The 21,145-nt window shown below is 40.0% G+C and overlaps 1 protein-coding gene across 1 annotated transcript in view; it reads left to right on the top strand.

Annotated features, from left to right (window-relative positions):
* ZWINT (ZW10 interacting kinetochore protein) overlaps positions 1-13,778 on the top strand; it is a 35,410-nt gene extending 21,632 nt beyond the window's left edge. Inside the window, exon 9 of the mRNA XM_045783575.2 lies at positions 10,990-13,778. The gene's annotated coding sequence lies outside the window, so the exon portion shown is untranslated. The remainder of the gene's footprint in view (positions 1-10,989) is intronic.
* Positions 13,779-21,145: the final 7,367 nt, after the last annotated feature.

The following is a 21,145-nucleotide window of genomic DNA, read 5'->3' on the forward strand; positions in this document are numbered from 1 at the left end:
TTCCTTTTATTTGCTTTATGATTTTCAGAAGCCACATGCCATATTTTAATATTTAGTTTGTAATTACTTCCCCTGGCCCCTCTGTGCCCTCAGCCCACCCGCAGTCAAACACGCACACACGGGGCTGAGAGCTGATTAGAGAGATGAGAGTTTGGGGGTGGCCGTTTTTCCTCATTTCTTTTCCTGAACTCATTGGTCTTTGAAGACTGTTTACCTGTGAACAACATCTTCTAATACTGTTTTTTTTAAAAAATCTCCAACAATTTCATCTTTTTCTTAAAAATATAATTAATAAAAGTGATAATGTAGATTTTCAACATTATGTTTTTTTTTTTTTTAAGATTTTATTTATTTATTAGAGAGACAGTGAGAGAGGGAACACAAGCAGGGGGAGTGGCTGAGGGAAAAGAAGGCTTCCTGCTGAGCAGGGAGCCTGATGCAGGGCTCGATCCCAGGATCCTGGGATCATGACCTGAGCCGAAGGCAGATGCTTAATGACTGAGCCACCCAGGTGCCCCACATTATGGTGTTTTAATCTAATCTGAGTATTTCAATATAACCGAGTTGCCATAGCAACCTGTTAGATGTGCAAATGCAAGAAAACTTCAAACAAGAAATGTTTTGATCGTGTCTGTTCCTAATTGATACTCTCATTTCCAGGATTTCCATTGGATGTTTTTATAACACTTTAGTGGAATACATATTTATTAGCAGTTAGAAGCTGTTTTGTAGACAGTAAAACTATTGCAACTTTATAATATTTATCTTAAAAATATGCAATATATCTGCAGTGCTTCGATAGACTTTGAAAAGTTGTACTTACAGAGCTATCTTTGTCATTTCTCAGAGCAGAGAACCAAAATTTGCTCCTCTGTGTTTCCGCACCCTGAACTTGGGTCCCACCTGGCACTCACCATGTTTTATGGATAGTGCTAACATTGCTAATTTTGTGCTAACACTTTGTCTTCCTTGTGTATCATTACTACAAAATTCAGTGCCTATTGCATGGTAGGTATCCAAGACTTGTGTCTTTGCTTGTTCTTTTTGTAACTTTGGAACCTTATGTCTCAGGGACTTGGACTTGGTTCAAGCCAGGCACTATGTCAAGATACATGAATGAAGTGGGGCTTTGTGTGAGGCTTTGTGCCCCTTTGCTTTGCCATCGCCTGCGCTGCTTTCTCTCTTGCTACCAGCCCCAAGAATCTGTGAGAGGCTGGGGCATCGCCATCAGGAATGGTTCTCAGAAGTTGTTCTGAGCGGTACCCGCAGCATCCGAATCCGTGTTGGAAATCTCCAAATGAATGAGGGAGGCTTGTTTATGCTACAGTGTAACACTTTGAAATATATAGATGTTGCAAGTTTTTGTTGGTGGTGGAAAAACCTACATAACAAAGTTTACCATTTTGTCTATTTATAAGTGTACAATTCAGTGACATTAAGTACATTCACGCTGTTGTACAACCGTCACCGCCATCTACCTCCAGGACGTTTCCATGTTTCCAGGCTGTAACTCCTTCCCCATGAACCAGTAACCCACTCTAGGTACCTCATATAAATAGAATCATGCAATACCTGTTCCTTTGTGACTGGCTTACTCTTAGCCCAGTATTTTCAATGTCAAATTTTCTTTATCAAGGCTGAATAAGATTCTGTATGAATATAGCACATTTTGTCTCTGTTCATCTGTCAATGGATGCTTAGGTTGCTTTGCCTTTTGGCTCTTGTGAACAATGTTGCTGTGAACATGTGTATACAGATATCCATAGCAGTGTCTGCTTTCACTTATTTTGAAATTCCAGGTTTGGAATTGCTGGATAGTATTAGGTAAACCTATGTTTGCTTTTCGGAGAAACCACCATACTGTTTTCTGCAGTGGCTGCACCATTTTACATTCCCACCAGCTGTGCACAGAGGTTCCCGTTATTCCACGTCCTCACCAAAACTCGTTATTTTCTAGTTTTTTTTTTGTTGTTGTTGTTCATTTTTGGCAATAGCCACCCTAGTGGGTATGAAGTGGTATCTCATTGTGGTTTCGATTCGCATTTCCCTATCAATTATCAGTTACCAGTGTTGAGCATCTTTTCATACACTAGTTGGTCATTTCTTTAGAGAAATGTCTGTTTCAGTCCTTTGTTTCTTGTTTGTTTTTTTTTGTTGTTGTTGAATTATAGGAGCTCTCTCTCTATTCTTGATGTTAATCCCTTATTAGATATATGATACACAGGGATTTTCTCCCATTCTATGGGTTACCTTTTTGCTCTTGATTATGTCCTTGATACATAAATATTTTTAATTTTGTTAAATGCAACTTATCTATTTTTTTTTCTTTTGTTGCCTTGCTTTTGGTGTCATATCCAAGAAATCATTACCAAATCAGATGTAGTAAGCTTTTGTCCTATGTATTCTTCTAAAAGTTTTGTAGTTTTAGTTCTTTAGGTAAAGCCTTCAATTCATTTTGAGTTGTCTTGTATGTGGTACATGCTAAGAGTCTAACTTCATTCTTTTTTGCATGCAGGTAAATAGTTTTCCAACACCATTTGTTGAGAAGAGTCCTTTACCCCTTGAATGGTCATGGCACCATTGTTGAATATTTTGCCATACATGTGGGGGTTTATTTTTTGTAACATTGCTAAATTTGTTTATTAGTGCTAATAGATTTTTGTGTGTGTGGAATCTTTAGGGTTTTCTGCATATAAGGATATGTCAACTGTGAACAAAGATAATTTTACTTCTTCCTTTTTTTATTTGGAAACCTTTTATTTCTTTTTCTTGTCTAATTGCTCTGGCTAGGACTGACATTACTGTGTTCAATAAGAGTGGAACGAGTGGGGATCCTTGCCTTGTTCCTGATCTTAGAGGAAAAGCTTTCATGTTTTTACATTTGAATATGATGGTTGCTTGTGTTTTTCATATGTGACCTTTATTATGTTAGGAGGTTCTTTTCTATTCCTAGTTTGTTGAGTGCTTTTATCATGAAGGATTGTTCTATTCTGTCAGAAGCTTTTTCTACATCAATTGAGATTATTGTGGGGTTTTTGCTTTCATTCTGTTAATGTGGTGTATGTCATTGTTTGATTTTCATATGTTAAACCATTTTTGCATTCAAGGAATAAATCCTACTTGGTTTGTGAATAGTTCTCTTAATATATTCTTGAATTTTGGTTTGATGGTATTTTGTTGAACATTCTTGTATCAGTGTTCATGAGGAATAATTGGTCTGTTGTTTCGTTGTTAGTTTTCTTTGTCTGCCTTTGATAACAGGGTAATGCTAGCTGCATAGAATGAGTTAGTCAGTTCAGGCTGCTATAACAAAAATACCATAAACTGGCAGCTTGTAAACAACAGAAATTAATTTCTTACAGTTTTTGAGAGTGGAAAATCCAAAATCAAGGTGCCAGAGCACTCAGTGTCTGGCAAGGGCCCTCTTTCTGGTTCATAACCAGCACCTTCTCATTATGTCCTCACATCATGGAAGGATGAGGGAGCTCTGTGGTTCTCCTTTATAGAGGGACCGATCCCATTCACAAGGTCTCCACCATCGTGACCTAATCACCTTTCAAAGACCCCAGCTTTTAATACCATCACCTTGGAGGTTAGGATTTCTACATGTGAATTTTGTGGGGACACAATCTATAGCAGAAGTGTTTCCTCTTCAATTTTTTTTGGAAGAAGTTGAAAAGGATTGGCTTAATTCTTTTTTAACTGTTTGGTAGAATTCATTGAAGACACCATCTGATCCTGGGCTTTTCTTTGTTGGGAGGTTTTGATTACTGATTCAATCAATCTGTTAATTACAGATTTATTCAGATTTATTTCTTCATGATTCAGTCTTGGTTGTGTGTGTATGTTAATGTTTCAGTGAGGGAATTAGGACCCGGAACTCCTCAGTGTACCATCTTGCTGACATCACTCTCTGTTGTATTATTTTTACATTGTGTTACCGTCCTAAATAAACCATTGTCAGTAGTACAAAATGGTTCATGCAATAAGAACTTTCTTTTCTTGTTTTCCAGCAAGTGTTTTCTCTCACTTTTGCACTAATATGTGTGCATGATTGCACCACTAAATCAACGATTAGTGGATATCACTGATCTTGCCATGATTAAAGTCTGTATTTTACACCAATGGCACGTGTCTTAGTGCAGAGAGTGGTGAACCTGCTTTTGAGAAGCATGGATTCATGTTCCAAACATGAAACATGACGATAAACAATACTCGTATTTTTGTGACTCAGTTGTCTTATCTGTAAAAGAGAATGTTAAAGTAAATGATGTTTAAAGACTCTTTTTTATCTAATTCTCTATGTTTCTATAATGTAGATAGTAATTTAAATTTTGAAACTAAGTGAGCATAAGAATATTTTTATGTGTACCCCTCTGGACTACACCTACCTGAAGCACTTTGGATTAGGTCAACAGGTAGCCCTTATGAAAATGGTGACAAGGGCACTGGGATAAATTATTGGGACCTAAGGAAACAGAATCAGACTCTCAAATCAACATGCACCTGCCCCAGCCTTTCAGAGAGCGTTGTAGGTTATCTGTGAACTTTACCCTGAGGGTGAAACAGAACACATCGCTGGACATTTTCCTGGAGGAAATGTTCATTGTCGGCAGGGAGGATCTTTGGAGAATAACCATGTATGATACACCTCAATTACCCTTTGATTTTGTCCTAGGAGAATATGGTTCAAGTTCTTTAATAAAATGAGTTTTAAGAATATGACAGGAAAAAAAAAAAGAATGTGACAGGAAGAGCCCACCCTTGCTGTAATATAAGAAGATGCAGAAGGAAAAAAAAAAAGAACAGTAACAGCTTCAATGTCAATAGAAAAAGAAACTAGGGGGGCGCCTGGGTGGCTCAGTCCGTTAAGCATCTGCCTTCGGCTCAGGTCATAATCCCAGGGTCCTGGGATCGAGTCCCTCGTCAGGCTCCCTGCTCAGTGGGGAGTCTGCTTCTCCCTCTCCATCTGCCATTTCTCCTGCTCATGATCTCTCTCTCTCGCTCTAGCTTGCTCTCTCTCAAATAAATAAAATCTAAAAAAAAAAAGGAAACTGGGTTCATAAAGACGGAAGAAACTATATGGTATTTGCACGCAAGGTCCATCCAGAAGACTCTCACAAACTGGCCATTCAAATATGAGAGAAGATAAGAGTGCTTTAATATTGCTTATTGCCTAAAAAACTATTACTGGCTGTTTTAGGACTTGAGGCCTGTGCGTTTAACATTGCTATGAAGAAAATTTGTGTACACCAAAGGAGATTCTTCTTTATTTTCAGAAATCGTAGCGTGGAAAATACAAAAAATATATTTGAGGAGGCTTCTAAAAGCAAACAAAATTCTATAAACACTCAGTTTACTTTAGATGTTAAAATATAATAATCATGAATAATAGCCACAAATATTTCTTTTGGGCAATTTGCTTTTCTGTTTGCTTATAAATTATACATACCTGAAGACAGTTACACTTTATAAATGTGTGATGTGTGTTGCTATTTATATGGTGTTTCTTCATGCTGTTAATAAAATGTGCAGTGCCACTGTCTTCCATTATTTTCAGATATGTCTTTAGTTCACATTTTCACACTTATGGTACTACTAATTTATGTCATTTTTTCTGCTCATGAATGTCAATAATGACAGAAAAGAGAACTGAAGAATAATGAAAATAGTGAAGAGTCCATCAAAGTGTGAATAAAATGGCCCCAAAATAAGTGAAAGTTCATGAATTTTGCAAAAGTGTCATAAAAATGAAGTTCACTGATGTGAATTAAAAACTGGCAGGGGCGCCTGGGTGGCACAGCGGTTAAGCGTCTGCCTTCAGCTCACGCCGTGATCCCGGCGTTAAGGGATCGAGCCCCACATCAGGCTCCTCCGCTATGAGCCTGCTTCTTCCTCTCCCACTCCCCCTGCTTGTGTTCCCTCTGTCGCTGGCTGTCTCTGTCTCTGTCAAATACATAAATAAAATCTTAAAAAAAAATAAAAAACTGGCAAATTTGGTCAAGATACTTGTTCCTAACATCTGTATAAGTGGGATTCAGGCAAAATATAAAAGAGCCAAGTATGGAGGAAAGTGGCGGTATCCTTCTGGCTCTGTCCTTCAACCAGGCAGGACTCACTCAAGCCCCTGTGGGAAGTCACTGATGAAAACGCTTCAGGGCGAAGATTCCGGGAAGAAGGCAGAAGAGGAAGTGCCAGGAATCAGTCTCCCCACCCAGGCAAAAGTCGCTGGTAGAATCTGTCTAATGTAACTATTTTGGAACTTTGGAGACCTTACATCTTTTGGGGGGATGGCTTCGATGGTAAATTGTGCTTAATTGCAGTCAATTTCATCTCTGGGCCCAGGCCCCAGCCCCAGGGCAGACAGCCATGCACATGTTCCTGGAGCACATTAGACACAGCTTGCTGGAGGCCAGGGTGAGCAATAAGGACCTGTCCTCCCAATATCAATCCTCTGTGTTCTGATCACTGATTGCTGCCTTAAACTATATCCTGGATGTCTGAAATACGACCCAGTGGCCCTGTTCGAGGCTTATTCATAAGTGACAGAGTCTGGGACCCTGGACAGCACTGTTGAAGCCCATACTATGCATTGGCCTCATCTTGCTGCTTTAAGTTCTGTTGAGAGTAGCCTTAATTATATTCTGTACAAGACAAATTAAACATAGTTAGCCCCAGTCTCTGTTGTTCAGATTTATCAGAATGGCAGGTAGAATGGTATGCTCACGTGAATATTCAAGTTCAGCCAAGAAAGTGTAGGGTCAGATACTGGGGAAGGCAAACTGCCATAGGCCCTGAGCATTCCTGAACATTATTGCCAGGCAGGCCAAGAACCCAAAGCCCTGACCACTCTTTGCTTGGGCCATGTCTCAGTGTTGTATGTGCAGCAGGCAACCCTGAGGAATGAAGTAGTAGCTCCCTCTAGGAGAAAGGGCGGGCTTGCTTACTGCTTTCTAGGAAGGAGGTGGGTTCCCCATGCTCGGCGTTCCTCATACGTGGCACAAGCCCACTATATGTGTAGCATAGAGAAGGCACCTCCATACTGGCCCCGTGGGACTCGGCGGGCCCAGGGGAACCAACAGAAGCACAATGCTTTTGCTATGCAGTCTGCTTTGAGTAATAAAGTTCTTTGTCTCTGGGACAAAAAAAATCTAATAGAAGCCTGAAAAAAATAAATACATAGTAAAGGAATGTATAAAATAAGGTAGAAATTAGTCCAGATAATTGCTAATAAAAAATTTGTATAGATTAAATTTACTTTATAAAATGCAGAAATTCTGAGAAGGAATTTTAAAATGATCTATGACATGCAAGAGACACTCAGATTACATAAAAAGACGATGAAAGTCATGGAGCAGTCAAAGCTCATATCAAATAATTAGGCTTCTGCTAATAAGTATTTAATATGCACCGAATATCTTGTTACATTATATAATATTTGTAAGCTATCATCATGCTTGAAACAGTTGATCTTATTAGAATGCTGCCAGATGACATCAGTATTGATCTTATTTAAGATTTACAACAAACTTGAAAACCAGATATTTTTAAGAAACAGAGAATGAAGTAATGAACATTCTAGTAATTTCCAAAGAACTTATACATATATAGAATATATGACCTAACTAGGACGCAGACCAGATGTTTGTTTCCTTTACCTCCCTCCCTCCCTCCCTCCCTCCCTTCCCCTTCCTTCCTTCCTTCCTTCCTTCCTTCCTTCCTTCCTTCCTTCCTTCTTTCCTTCCTTCCTTCCTTATTCCTAAAGCTATTAAACTTTCTGTCACTAAGACTCTTATTCATGCACTAGTTATGAGTAACTTATAAATATTAGACCATATGGCAACTGTCTAAGATGTTATGGTAAATGAAAAAGGCTATGTTGCATTGTTAACTGTGGAGACATAACCAAATTATTCCAACCTATTCTCTTTTGCATTCTACATCTCGCATTTTTTTAAATAATGAGGTTATCTAATGTAATAAGCACAAATCATTTGTTGCGGTCTTGGAAGGTATGTGTGTGGGGTGAGGAGGTGCAGGCAGGTGTCCAGGGAGGAGGCTAAAAGACATAAAAGGGGTGCTGATATCCTTTACTTGTGGACTAGGGACTTCATTGTTTTTTGAGTCTCCTAGAGCTTGAGGTGAATGTTTTTCCCTTTCACACCCTTAGCATCAATGATTCTAGTGACGAGCGCGGTTTCAACTATGTAATCCTGTTTGCATATCTTAAGTGGGAAATAAGGCATAAAGTTACCTATTGCACTTGCAAGATATTGAATACATTGTATTCATTCAGTAAGTCATCATGAGTGAATGAAAGTGTTGGGAGTTACTTATAGGAATGTGCAAAAATATAATAGCATCTTTCCTCTCTGCCTCATTCGTTTTTTTGCTGTGTTAAAGTTCCAGAGCTGTTCCTCTCCATGCTCCTGCTTCTGCACTTTCCAGGCTCAAATCTGGTTGCACTTTTTATCAGTTTACACCCCATTGTACTCAGGCTACCAGTCACACTGCAGAAACCATTGCCCATAGCACAACTTTTATTACTATGACAAGAGAACACAGATTGATATATCCTCAAACTTTGTGTAAACTATAGACCATGTAGATAGATAACTTATTCATGCAATATGACTTTTTAACTCTCAAAATACTAATATAAAAAATATGTAAAAAAGGACAGTTAAGCTAGTCCTAATTAGCACTGTCTGAAGACCAGCGGCATCCCTAGAGAAATTAGAAAGTGTATTCTGGGTTCCCACCCCAGATTTACTGAATCAAATCTTTTGAGTGAAGGCCGTGAATCTGTGTTTTAATAAATATCCCAGGTAATGTTCATGCAAAATAAAATGTGTGAACCAGTAGCTCAATTTTTCTTATTTTTTCCTATAGCAAAATATTAGCTAAGGCTTTTCTGGACTATTTTAAAAGAGTTAAGAAACAGTTCCCAAGTAGTTTAGTATTGAGTTACTGGTACGGATGAGGAATTAATTTTATAATAGAGCAGACTGATAGGAGTTGTTGTGAGGGTTCAGTAATCTGTGTGTGTCACTCAGGCGTGACATCTGTGAGTGTCATTATCATCATCACGGTATTAGTTCTAGCATGCTCACTTGTACGTTTTAATATCTTTACTTACAATCAGTATGAGTCTTAACCAGTGCAATTAGAAATGTTACATCTTTTTTTTTTTTTTAAGATTTTATTTATTTATTTGACAGAGATAGAGACAGCCAGCGAGAGAGGGAACACAAGCAGGGGGAGTGGGAGAGGAAGAGGCAGGCTCATAGCGGAGGAGCCTGATGTGGGGCTCAATCCCATAACGCCAGGATCACGCCCTGAGCCGAAGGCAGATGCTTAACCGCTGTGCCACCCAGGCACCCCAGAAATGTTACATTCTTGATTAATAGCTGTCCTCTTTCTTGATTGCCTTAGAGTAAAAAAAAAAAAAAAAATACTGCATTTTTGCATATGTGTGCCATGTCATTCACTCCTTTGTTTTCACGTTCCTGACTCTCTTGTCCGTGGAAAACAGCAAAACTGATTTGTTCAGGTCTTTGCTCTGTCATTAACTTGTCCTGCCTTACTCAGGTCCCTGAAGTTCTGTCATCGTCAGTCTCTTCATTCATAAACGAGGTGGTCAGTACTGTACTCTTCTTCATCTGTGTGCTGGGGAAGCCAGTTGTCTCTCCAACCCTTAAATTCTGTGATTTGATGAAATATTATTTGAAATAAGACCAATTCATGGTGATGGATGTAGACATTTAAGGTGGCAGGGTGAGCGGGACAGGAATCTCATGAAGAAATGATTTTGCTTGATAAGGAACTTTTTGGCCTGGACAGAAAGAATGAAAGAAAGAGGAGATAATATAATGACCCTGGCAGAAATAATGAGGATCTAGTCTCTTCATCGACAGTGGAGATACTTTTGGGATCATGTGTCCAGTAGAGGGTGGGCTGCAGGGGGAGTAATTCCTGTGCAGCCTGTGGGTTTCTCAAAAGAGACAGAGATCTAAAGATTTCGGGGACTGAGAATAAACGGTGGCTCACCTGGGGGGCACAGAAGGGGGTTTGGGCCCCTCGCAGATTTCAGAGTTGCCCAAGAGTCTCCACAAAACTGGGAGATTTAATAGAGGACGGGTGTACTCACAGCTCCAGTGCACCTGCTTGCAGGCAGGAATAAAGCCCCAGTGCTGTGTTCTTCATTGTGTTTCCTAATGTGCTTTGCAGTAAAACATGTTTGTTTCATATTTCAAATATTCCCCGAAGTACTAGAGGTAAAACCAGGTCCCCTCAGAGAACTTCATAGCATCCTTGTCTTTGCTTCAAGTCCCCCGAAGGAGACCTGTGATAAAGATCGGAGCACAAGGAGTTTGTTCAGGTGGTTCTAGGAAGTTTTGGCCTTGAGTGTGAAATACGTAGAAAGGGAAAGGAAGGAAGTTAAACCAGGGTTTAACGAGCACATTACTGTTGTAGATGATCGGGACACCACCACTGTGATCTCTGGGTGATGGTTGAAAACATGTTTAGAGCTGTCCTAAGTGACAGGAGAGCCAGGACAGATAGGCATTTTTCAGTTGTCCTGTGTTAGGTTGTTCAGAGGATGAACTTCCTGGTGCTTCCCCTCTGCGCTTGCACAGGCAGAGTACATGCTTCCAGCCGGAGGCAGCTGACAGAGTCAGGCACAAGACAATTTAGTGCGAGGACACGAATGAGAACATGATTTCTTTTACGGCCCCTGCTTGTGCTCCTCAGACCCATTTGTGTGACATTCTGTTCCTTACGTCTTATCTTTGCTTTAGCAAGATCATGGCCCATCAGGATTTGACATACACACTTACAAAAACTATTTATTTTGAAATAGTAATTATAAAATCACATGCACTTTTAAGAAATAACACAGAGATCCCATATTTCACTCATTTTTCCCCAACTGCCGTTAGCTTAGATTATATTGTTAATAATCATTTTTTCCCTTTTATACCACAGATTCCAGATTTACCTCAACCAGCATCAATACATCTGATCATCTTGGTTGCTTGCTCAACAAAGTAATCAAGATATGTCACCTTAAAGTATATGAACATCTGGGGTCCTTCAGACCATGATTTCTCCACTTGCCCACTGAAGGTCATCACCAAGGATGGATGTCCTGAGTGGTGCCCCCGTCAGTCTCCTGAACTCAAGATACACACATCTGTGTCCTTGCTTACCACAATCCCATCTTCTGACGTTAAGGGTTAGTTGCTTCCAGTAGTATAGTATTTTATCTCCTGGCCACCTACAGGCCTACTGGCAAGAGAAACCTCATATAACTAAGTAGTTGTCATAGCTCTATGTTTATCAAAACTCAAGTCTCTTCTAGGAGGAATGTCCCCCACCCAGCCTTCCTCTAAGACAGAACCTGATTGCATAGACTCCAATGTTAGAGGGACTGGAAGTATAGATTATGCGCTGGGTCACTGAGAAAGATTGTGAGATAGGCCACCCTTCACCACCACCCTTTGGTTCTTTGACCCATGTGTTTCTGCTCCAGAGACACAGGATCACTGATGCACAGGACTCTGATTCCATAGGTGTCTTTTCCAAGCTGGCTGTCTCATCTTAGCTATACCTTAATGAAGCCCTTCCAACCTTCCAATATGCTGTTGGGAAAGAAGTTTCTGGGTGATAAAGTATGTGCTAGAACCAGGCCATCCTGTTGTCATGAGTGGTCTGGGGTTCTCAGAAGCATCCACTTGAATGTCCCATGCCAGATCTCGACATCTCAGTCCTCTGTAGCACAGGCGACTTACTGCGGCTAGGAGTTCAGCCTTGTTGTAACACCTCACTCTAGCAATAAAGTCCTTGTCTTCATTTTTAACATGTTCTACTCTTTGGCTGTAGGAAGAGGAAGTGAAGTGCTTTCAAGCTTACCAAGGAGGACTTATGTCGTGCACAGCATGCACTGAGTTAAAAGACTGGCCCGAGCCTGTTTTTTTGTTTTGTTTTTTGTTGGTTTAAGAGCTCTGGCTTACAGTTACTGTTGGCTTAAAATCTGATAGGCCTTAGGATACTGTGAAGGCAAATGCAGCTCCTTCTACCAGACCTCATCCCAGTTCATTAGAGCTGAGTCTTAGAACTTTGTTCCTCCAGTAAATTATAGGTTAACACCAGGCAGCCTCCCATTGGCAATGCCAACCTTGTTAACATTTTTTGAGAGATCTCATAACCCCATCCTAAAAATCTGATTTCTAAGGCCACATGGGGTACCGGTGGTCTTTGTTTGGGTCTTACCAGAAAGACCCTGATACATAAATTTGAGTGCAAGTAATTTATTTTGGCAATGATTCCAAGCAGCACTGTAATGAAGTGAGTCGTTTGGGTAGGGAAAGGAGGGGATCAAGTACAGATAAGCTAGTGACTGTGCTCCTTCCACGGGTGACTGATTCACACACTTTCCCGGTACCCAACGAGCTGGTGTATCTGAAGAACGAGAAACGGGATCATCCTCAGTTGAGAATTGCTCCCATCAGTGTCATCATCTTGGCAACTTGCACATGTGCCCAGAAAACGTCCTTGGGCAAGGAGAGTCCTCATTCATCACAGGAAGAACCGCAGTTTCTACAGTAAGAAATAATTGATATGTATAGAAAAGTTATGAGTACAGGGGTGCCTGGGTGGCTCAGTTGGTTAGGCGTCCGATCTTGGTTCCGGCTCATGTTGTGATCTCAGGGTCGTGACATTGAGCTCTTCGTTGGGCTCTGAACTCAGCGCGGAGTCTACTTGAGTTTCTCTCTACCTCTCCCCCTCCCACTCATGCTCACTCTCCCTCAAAAAAATAAGTAAATATAAGAAAAATGGGAAAAGAGTACATATGGACATGAGGTCCTAGTATCTATTATACCACTCTTTAAACAAATTAATACATAATTTCCTGGATGAGAAGTTATTTATTTTAAATATAACAAAAAGAAGAAAGTTACATGCTTTACTTTACTCTTTACGCACTCAAGTGTATTAACCATCACTATACTTATGAGGTGAGCTAAAATTTCTAGCATCACAAAAGAAAGCAGTAATCCTAGGATCACTGAGAATACATGGCTGAATAGAGATTTTCACCAAAATTTGTCTGATTTGTATGCACCCATTCACCAAATAGTCCTAGGTGGGAGCCAGGTCAGACCATTTTCATTATGTGATATTAAATTGCATAACTAATTATTATTCTCTTGTTTGATAACGCCAAACACCATATAAAACTAAGGAAAAATAATTGTTTTCCATCCGGTTTTATAAATGGGAAATCTCAACTTAGTTTCAGTCATTTAGTCTCAGCTAGTGACTAATAATACAGCAAAGACTCAGAGTTCTGTGCAATTACCCACTGAAGTCACAGGTTTACCCTGGATTAAGTGACCTCAGAAACTATCAAATGTGTGTATTTACTACAAGCTCTCAGAGTATTAAGGTATACAGAATATCCTTAGTGAAACAATCTTGCTGTACATGGTTTCTAATTTTGGAAGCAAAACATCACCATTATCATCAGTTCCCACCACCACCACCACCATCACCAGCACTGCCATCACCAACACCACCGCCATCTCCGCTGCCATTGTCACTGCTGCCATCACCATCACCACTGCCATCACCAGCATGACCACCATCACCAGTACTATTTTGGAAGAGTATGCCCGTCGCGGTGAGAATGGTGAAGACGCCGCATCTTAGCACTCAGACATTGGGCTCTTCCTACCTGGATTTCTTATCTCTGTATTTCACCTTTTCAAACATGGCGGCATTTCTGTTTCCAGCTCTACTGGAAAAATATACATGTTTATCGTTTGGACTGATGATTCGTTTCATTGAGTTCCCTTTGTTTTTTTATTTGCTGAAGTACATCTAAACAACCGCAATAAGGGTATTCATTCTCGTAGCATATTCAGTGCTTACTATAAGCGTGATGCTCTGTTCTCATCATGTGGGATACAGTGGTGAAACCAAAGTTCCTGACTTTAGTGACTTATAATTTAGTGACTTTATAATTGCTCGAGAGACTTAGCAAACATTCAGGAAAAATTGATTATAACATCATATCATACTCTGACGAGAAAACATGATGCGGAAGTTAAAGGGATATAATGAAAACTTTTATGTTAGATAGGTGGGCCATCCTGATAGGGTGACATTTGAGCAGAGACAGGAACAAAATGTAGCAGAAATTCATGTCAATGACTGAGGGAAGCAGGGTCCTGGCAGGAGGACCTAGTAGAGCAGAGGCCCTGAGACAGGACAGTGTGTTGTGTCTTTGTGAGAGAGTTTGATGCTTCGGATGGTTAGAGCAGAGAGTAAGGACAGAAGAATGTCTGAAGAGAAGCTCAGGGCCAGACAAGAGGGGCATTTGTAGCCCATGGTGAAGAGTTATGTATATTCTGAGTGAGTTAGGAAGCTGGTAAGAATTTCAAGCAAGGGAATCTTATGATCTGTCTCATACCTTAAAAGAGCACAGGGCTACTATATGGAGAATCAAATGTAGATAAAATGTAGAAAGGCAAAAGGTGATGGATCTTGGATTGTGTAGTACCATGGGAGGTGGTGATAAATTGTCAGTGGTGATAAATTGTCAGATCATGGACAGATTTTGAGATTATGGCTGGTGGGATGCATTTGTCCTGGGTTCCTAACATGTACATGGTCATATTAACCGAGGACCTGCTCTGGCCCTGCTTTATCTGATAGAATTTAACCAGGGTCTCGATATTCCTTAAATATTTCTAACGACACCATGTGGCATATCCAAAGGAGTAAATATGAGGAGATAAAAGAGCTGTCTGGAAACCACATAGAGACTTTCTCAAAATTGAGAACGCTGTGACTGGAGAGAGAGGATGGAGTTGCCCTGGCCCGGGACAACCTCAGACTGCCCACCACGCGTGCCTTTCAGTGCTTGTTAGTGATTCTCTTGTCCTGCTTGCTGGCAGTGGAATTTAATGGCCTGCGAGCAAGTGTATCTGCTTTACCTTGACGTTCAAGACTTGATAGAGAGAGGGGTGCAACCACACAGGCATGGAGGTAGGGCTGTGCTGGGGAGGAGCTGCTGCACTTCCAGATGGCGGTTAGCTCCCCCATCTGTACTTCCCAGCGTGGACGCAGCTGCTCTCATTGACACATCACACGCTTCCGGAAATCTCTCCCTGATACCGAGCTTTCCAGTGTTCAGGATCAGAGAATCCTGGAATTTAAGTGCCAGGGAGTGTCTTAGAGATGATTTTATCTGATAGAGAAGAAAACTTAAGGTGTAAATATCAAAGATAATTCGCTGTCACCACACAGTCGAATAGAGGCAGAGCTGGGACCAGCTTACACCTTCAGTGGCTTTTCCTTTAAGAGTCTGTCTGATTATGTCAAGATTTAATCCTGCAGGAGTTGTAACTGGAGTACCTTTTGGACTGAATTCCATCTTGAACACCAGGATGTGTAATTATTCACGTGAGTTTGTTATTCTTAGCTTTGACAAAAACAGTTCCGTTCATCTATTTTGGACACTTATCTGAAAATTAGTCCCAGATGTTTCCCTTTGTCTCATTTTATTGTAAGAATAGTTTAAAATAAGTCATCATGGAGTCCAGACCAAGATGGCGACAAGGAGGCTCCTGAGTTTTTGTCCTCCCACAGATGCACCGAATATATAGCTCCACACAGAGCATTTCCCTCTGAGAGAAATCCTGAAACTAGTGGAACAGCATAGGAGCATCGAAACATAAACAGTAAATACTATAGATCTCGAGGGAGAAATGAACAGCAAGATATTAATCATAAGGGATTTCAATACTCCACACTCAAAATGGATAGATTATCAAGACGAAACCAGTAAGGACAAAATGAACTTAATTAGACCAGTTGGACCTAACAGACACATAGAGAACTTTTCCATCCAACGGCAACAGAACACACATTCGTCTCAAGCACATGTGGAACATTCTTCAGGGTAGATCATGTGTTAGGCCAAAAAACAAGTCTTAATAATGTTTAAAAAAACTGAAATTATGGTAATTATCTTTTCTAACCACAGTGGTTTGAAGCTGAAAATCAATTACAAGAGAAAAACTGGAAAATCCACACACATATGGAGATTACTCAACACGCTAGTGAACAACCAGTGGGTCAAAGATGACATCAAAAGGGAAATAAAGAAATATCTCGAAACAGAGGAAAATGGAAATACAAAATACCAAAACATATGGGATGCAGCAAAAGCAGTTCTCAGAAGTTTATGGTGATGAATGCTTACCTTAAGAAAAAGTATCCGGAATAAATGTAAATTTACATTTCAAGGAACTAGAAAAAGAAGGACAAATTAAGGAAGGAAATAACTCAGATCATGGGATTCAATATGAAATAGAGACTAGAAAGATAATAGAAAAGATCAGTGAAACAAAGAAACAAAATTGACAAATCTTTAGACAAAGGGAATACTCAAATCAGAAATGAAAGAAGACATTATAACTGATACCTAGAAATACTAAGGATCATAAGAGACTGCTATGAACAATTATGCCAATACATCAAATTACCTAAAAGGAATGGACAAGTACCTAAAAACCTACAACCTATCAAGACTGAATCATGAAGAAATAGAAAACTTGAATGGATCAATAATGAATAAGGAGACTAAAGTGTAATCATAAATGGGTGTAGAAGGAATGCACCTCAACATAACACAGGTTTCCTCCAGTATCCAAAAGTAGAGCATTCCTGGGAGACATTTCATAGGCTGAAGTGATTGTAAAGCAAAGAAGCAATTATTATTTCATAAAAGCAACAACCCTCTTTGGATTTCTTTTGGTTAGCAAAAATAGATATTGATGTAGATCTTTCTTAAAAGCAAAATGGCATAAAGGGAACTTTTGGGTAGCAGGGGAAACCTGTATAGGCCATATATGACAAACCCACAACTAAAATCTTACACAACAGTGAAAGCAGAAAGCTTTCCAAGATCAGGAACAAAAAAACAAGGATGCCCGCTGTCATTATTTTTATTCAACATAGTACTAGAAACCCTAGCCAGAGCAATTAAAGCAAGAAGAGCGATAAAAGGCATCCAAATAAGAAAGGAAGTAAAATTGCCTCTGTTTACAGATGACATGATATTGTACTGAAAAGCCACAAAGACCACCAAAAATCTGTTAGAACTAATACATTCAGTGAAGTTGTAGGATACAAATCAATATAAAAAAATCAGTTGCATTTTTATACACTAATGAACTATCAAAAATTTTTTAAAGATCTTATTTATTTGTCAGAGAGAGCATGAATGGGGGAAGGGCAGAGAGAGAGAGGGAGAAGCAGACTCCCCACTGAGCAAGAAGGCCAATGCGGGACTCGATCCCAGGACCCAGGGATCATGACCCAAGCCAAGGGCCGATGCCTAACCAACTGAGCCACCCAGGTGTCCCCAGGATTTTTTTTCAAGTCCCATTTACAGTAGCATCAAAAACAGTAAAATACTTAGGAATAAGTGTAGCCAAGGAGTGAGAAGATCTGTACACTGAAAACTATAAAACATCAATGAAAGAAATTTAAAAAGATACTAATACATGGAAAGATACTTGGTGTTCATAGATTGGAGTAAATGGAAGAATAAATATTGCAAAATGCCCATACTACCCAACCAATCTACAAATTGCATACAATCCTTATCAAAATTCCAATAGCATTTCTCACAGAAATGGGAAAAAAATCCTAACATTCTTATGAAACCGCAAAAGATTGTGAATAGCAAAGCAATCGTAAGAAGAGCAAAGCTGGAAGCATCAGGCTTCTTGACATCACACTACATCTTGAAGGTATAATAATCAACATGGTATGGTACTGACATTAGAACAAACACACAGATCAATGGAATAGAACAGGGAGCCCAGAAATAAACCCACTACATACGTGGTCAATTAATTTTCAACAAAGGAGCCAAGAGTACGTAATGGGAAAAGGATAGTCTCGTAAGTAAATAACGTTGGGAAAACTGGATATCCACTTATAAGGGGATGAACCTACACCCCTGTATTATAACATACATGAAGATTGACTCAAAATGGATTAAAGACTTGGACACAACACTTGAAACCATTAAAGTTCTAGAAGAAAACATAAGGAAAATCTCCTTGATATTGGTCTTGCCAATGACTTTTTGGATTCGACACCAAAAACAAAGCAAAAACCCCTAAAAATAAACAAATAGGACTGCACCAAACTAGAAGGCTTCTGCACAGCAAAGGAAACTATCACCAAAATGAAAAGGCAACCTATAGAAAGGGAGAGAATGTTTGCAAACCACAAATCTGACAGTCAATATTCAGATATAAAATGAACTCATATGACACAATAGCAAAGAAACTAATTACCCCCCCAGTCCCCGAAATGGGCAAAGGACATTTTTTGGAAGAAACCTAGAAATGGCCAACAGGTACATGAAAAGGTGTTCAGCATCACTAATTGTCAGGGAAATTCAAATCAAAACCAGAGTGAGATATCACCTCATACTTGTTGAGATGTCTGTTATCATAAAAAGAGGTAAATGCTGGTGAGGATATGTAGAAAAGTGAATCCTTATATCCTGTTGGTGGGAATGCAAACTGGTGCAGCCATTGTGGAAAACAGTATGGAGGCTCCTCAAGAAATTAACAATAGAACCATTGTATGTTAAAGCAATCCCACTTCTAGATATATATCCAAAGGAAATAAAATCACCATTGCAAGGACTTATCCATAGTCCTATGTTCATTGCATCTTACTCACAATAGTCAATGTATGGAAACAACCTAATTGTCGGTCAGTGGATGAGGGGATAAAGAAAATGTGATACACACACATGTACACACACACACTAGAATATTTTTCAGCTTTAAAAAAGAAGGAAATCCTGCCATTTGCAACAACATGGTTGAAGCTGAGTGGCATTACACCAAGTGCAATAAAGCCAGACAGAGAAAGACAAACACTCCGTGATACCATTTTTATGAGGAATCTAAAAAAAAAGTCAAACTCATAGAAACAGATTAGCATGGTGTTTGCCAGGGCTGGGGGCTGAGGGACATAGGGTTGGCAAAAGGGTACAGACTCCTGGTAGTTGCAAGATGAGTAAGGTCTGATCACCTAATGTATACCATGATGACTGTGGTTGATACCGCTGTTTTGCATAATTTAAACTTGCTAATAGAGTACAACTGAAGTGTTTTCCCCTCACCCCCGCCCCCATCAGTAGGTAGATATGTAGGATCATGGATGTGCTGTTGGTTCTTGCAAATGGCAAGATTTCGTTCCTCCTCATGGCTGAGTAATATTCCATTGTGTGTGTGTGTGTGTGTGTGTGTGTGTGTGTGTGTGTGTGTGTATACACATACCACATCTTTACCCATTCAACTGTCGATGGACATCTGGGCTCTTTCCATAGTTTGCTGTTGTGGACATTATCAACATTGTGGTGCATATATCCCTTTGAATTAAGTGTTTTTATATTTTGGGGGTAAATACCTAGTAATGTGATTCCTGGATTGTGGGGTAGTTCTATTTTTTACTTTTTTGAGGATCCTCCATACAATTTTCCACAGTGGCTTCACCAGTTTGCATTCCCAACAGTGCACACACATTCCTTTTTCTCCACATCATTGCCAACACTTGTGGTTTCTTGTCTTTTTGGTACAGACATTCTGACAGGTGTGAGGTGGTATCTCATTGTAGTTTTGATTTGCATTTCCCTGATGGGAGTGATGTTGAGTACTTTTCTTCAGAACTTTTAAGAAGAAAAGCATTACCTTTAGCAAAGTTTGCCCTTTTGTATCTCATAAATATGGACAGTCTAGGAGCTGGATGCCAAGTAGTGATGAAGGCGTATAAGGCACACTGAGGCACTTTTAGAAACTCAAAGATAAACGGACCCAGAGTACAATTCCATTCCTAGCTGCTCGACAAGCTGCCATCCTGCTGAGGAGAATCTGGCATATTATCATAAGCAAAAGCCAGGTGTGCGGGAATGTGAGGTCTCCCCGCCAAGCAAGCGGGCCAGCGTGGGCTGCACAGATGGGATCCCCGCCGCTGAGCATGACCGTTGGCACACTTGATGCACATTGTCTCCGATATACATTTGACTCTGCTCATTTGTGTGGTATCTCAGGATACACTTACTTGCCAATCACACACACAATAGCAAATAGTTTTCCCAGTAGCAATTTATAAAAATAATTCAGATGAGAGACTACTTTCAGAATTGTTAATGAGGTCAGATACAGAGAATGTCAGCCTTTCTTTTCCCCAAACTCACATTCTTTTTACAGTGCCAGAAAGCTTTTCCCAAAACGTCTTGTGCCTAAATAAATACTGCAAAATGGAGGTAACTGTATAAAATAAACTCTAAGGATTAGCATAATGTGGTATTGGTTTTTAGACTCCATTTTTTCCTGATATTTTCTGTATGACGTGTAACTTTATAAAGTGAACTCCAGTCAACATGTATTGAGCCAAAATAGCATTGCAGAAATGTGATTCTTTTTGTTTTGTTTTTCATGGGTTTTTCAGCTTTGTTTCCTTTCTCATATTACTTCCTAATTCTAGGACCTCATTAAACTAAACTCCCTACGTGGTAGCTCAGTGTTCAGAATTTCTTACCTCCTTTCCCAGTTTTCTGCTGCTTACACTTCAGTGCAGATGTTGAAACAGACTGATAAGTAAAACACAGCAGCAAAATAATAATAAAATTATAGCTGAGGGGGAGGAAGATTGCTGGGGGAGGAAGGGGATTATCATGGTATGGGCTATTGGTTAAAGACACATTAAGTTGGGGCTCTGAAGGTTGTGTTGTCGGAGGAGCTGGGAAGATGGAGTTACCTCACACAGATGTGGAAAGATGGTGTGGAGTGAAGATGTGGGCCACCTGCCGGAGCTCAGCTGTGGGGGTTTGAGGTATCTGTCAGACGTCCAAGGGGTGGACGAGCCGGCAGCTGCGTTTGCGAGTGTGCGGATCGGAGGTGAGGTCCACAGTGGAAATCAGATCTTGAGTGCTTCTGCGGTAGATCTCATTTGTAGCTGTCAGGGTGGATGTGTTCAGCAAGCATGGGAAGAAAAGAGCAAAACCCCAGGAGGACGCCAACATTTAACGACGGGAGAG

Source organism: Ursus americanus, chromosome 6 (assembly GCF_024610735.1).
Source record: "Ursus americanus isolate L20-20 chromosome 6, mUrsAme1.1.p, whole genome shotgun sequence".
Lineage (NCBI taxonomy): Eukaryota > Metazoa > Chordata > Mammalia > Carnivora > Ursidae > Ursus > Ursus americanus.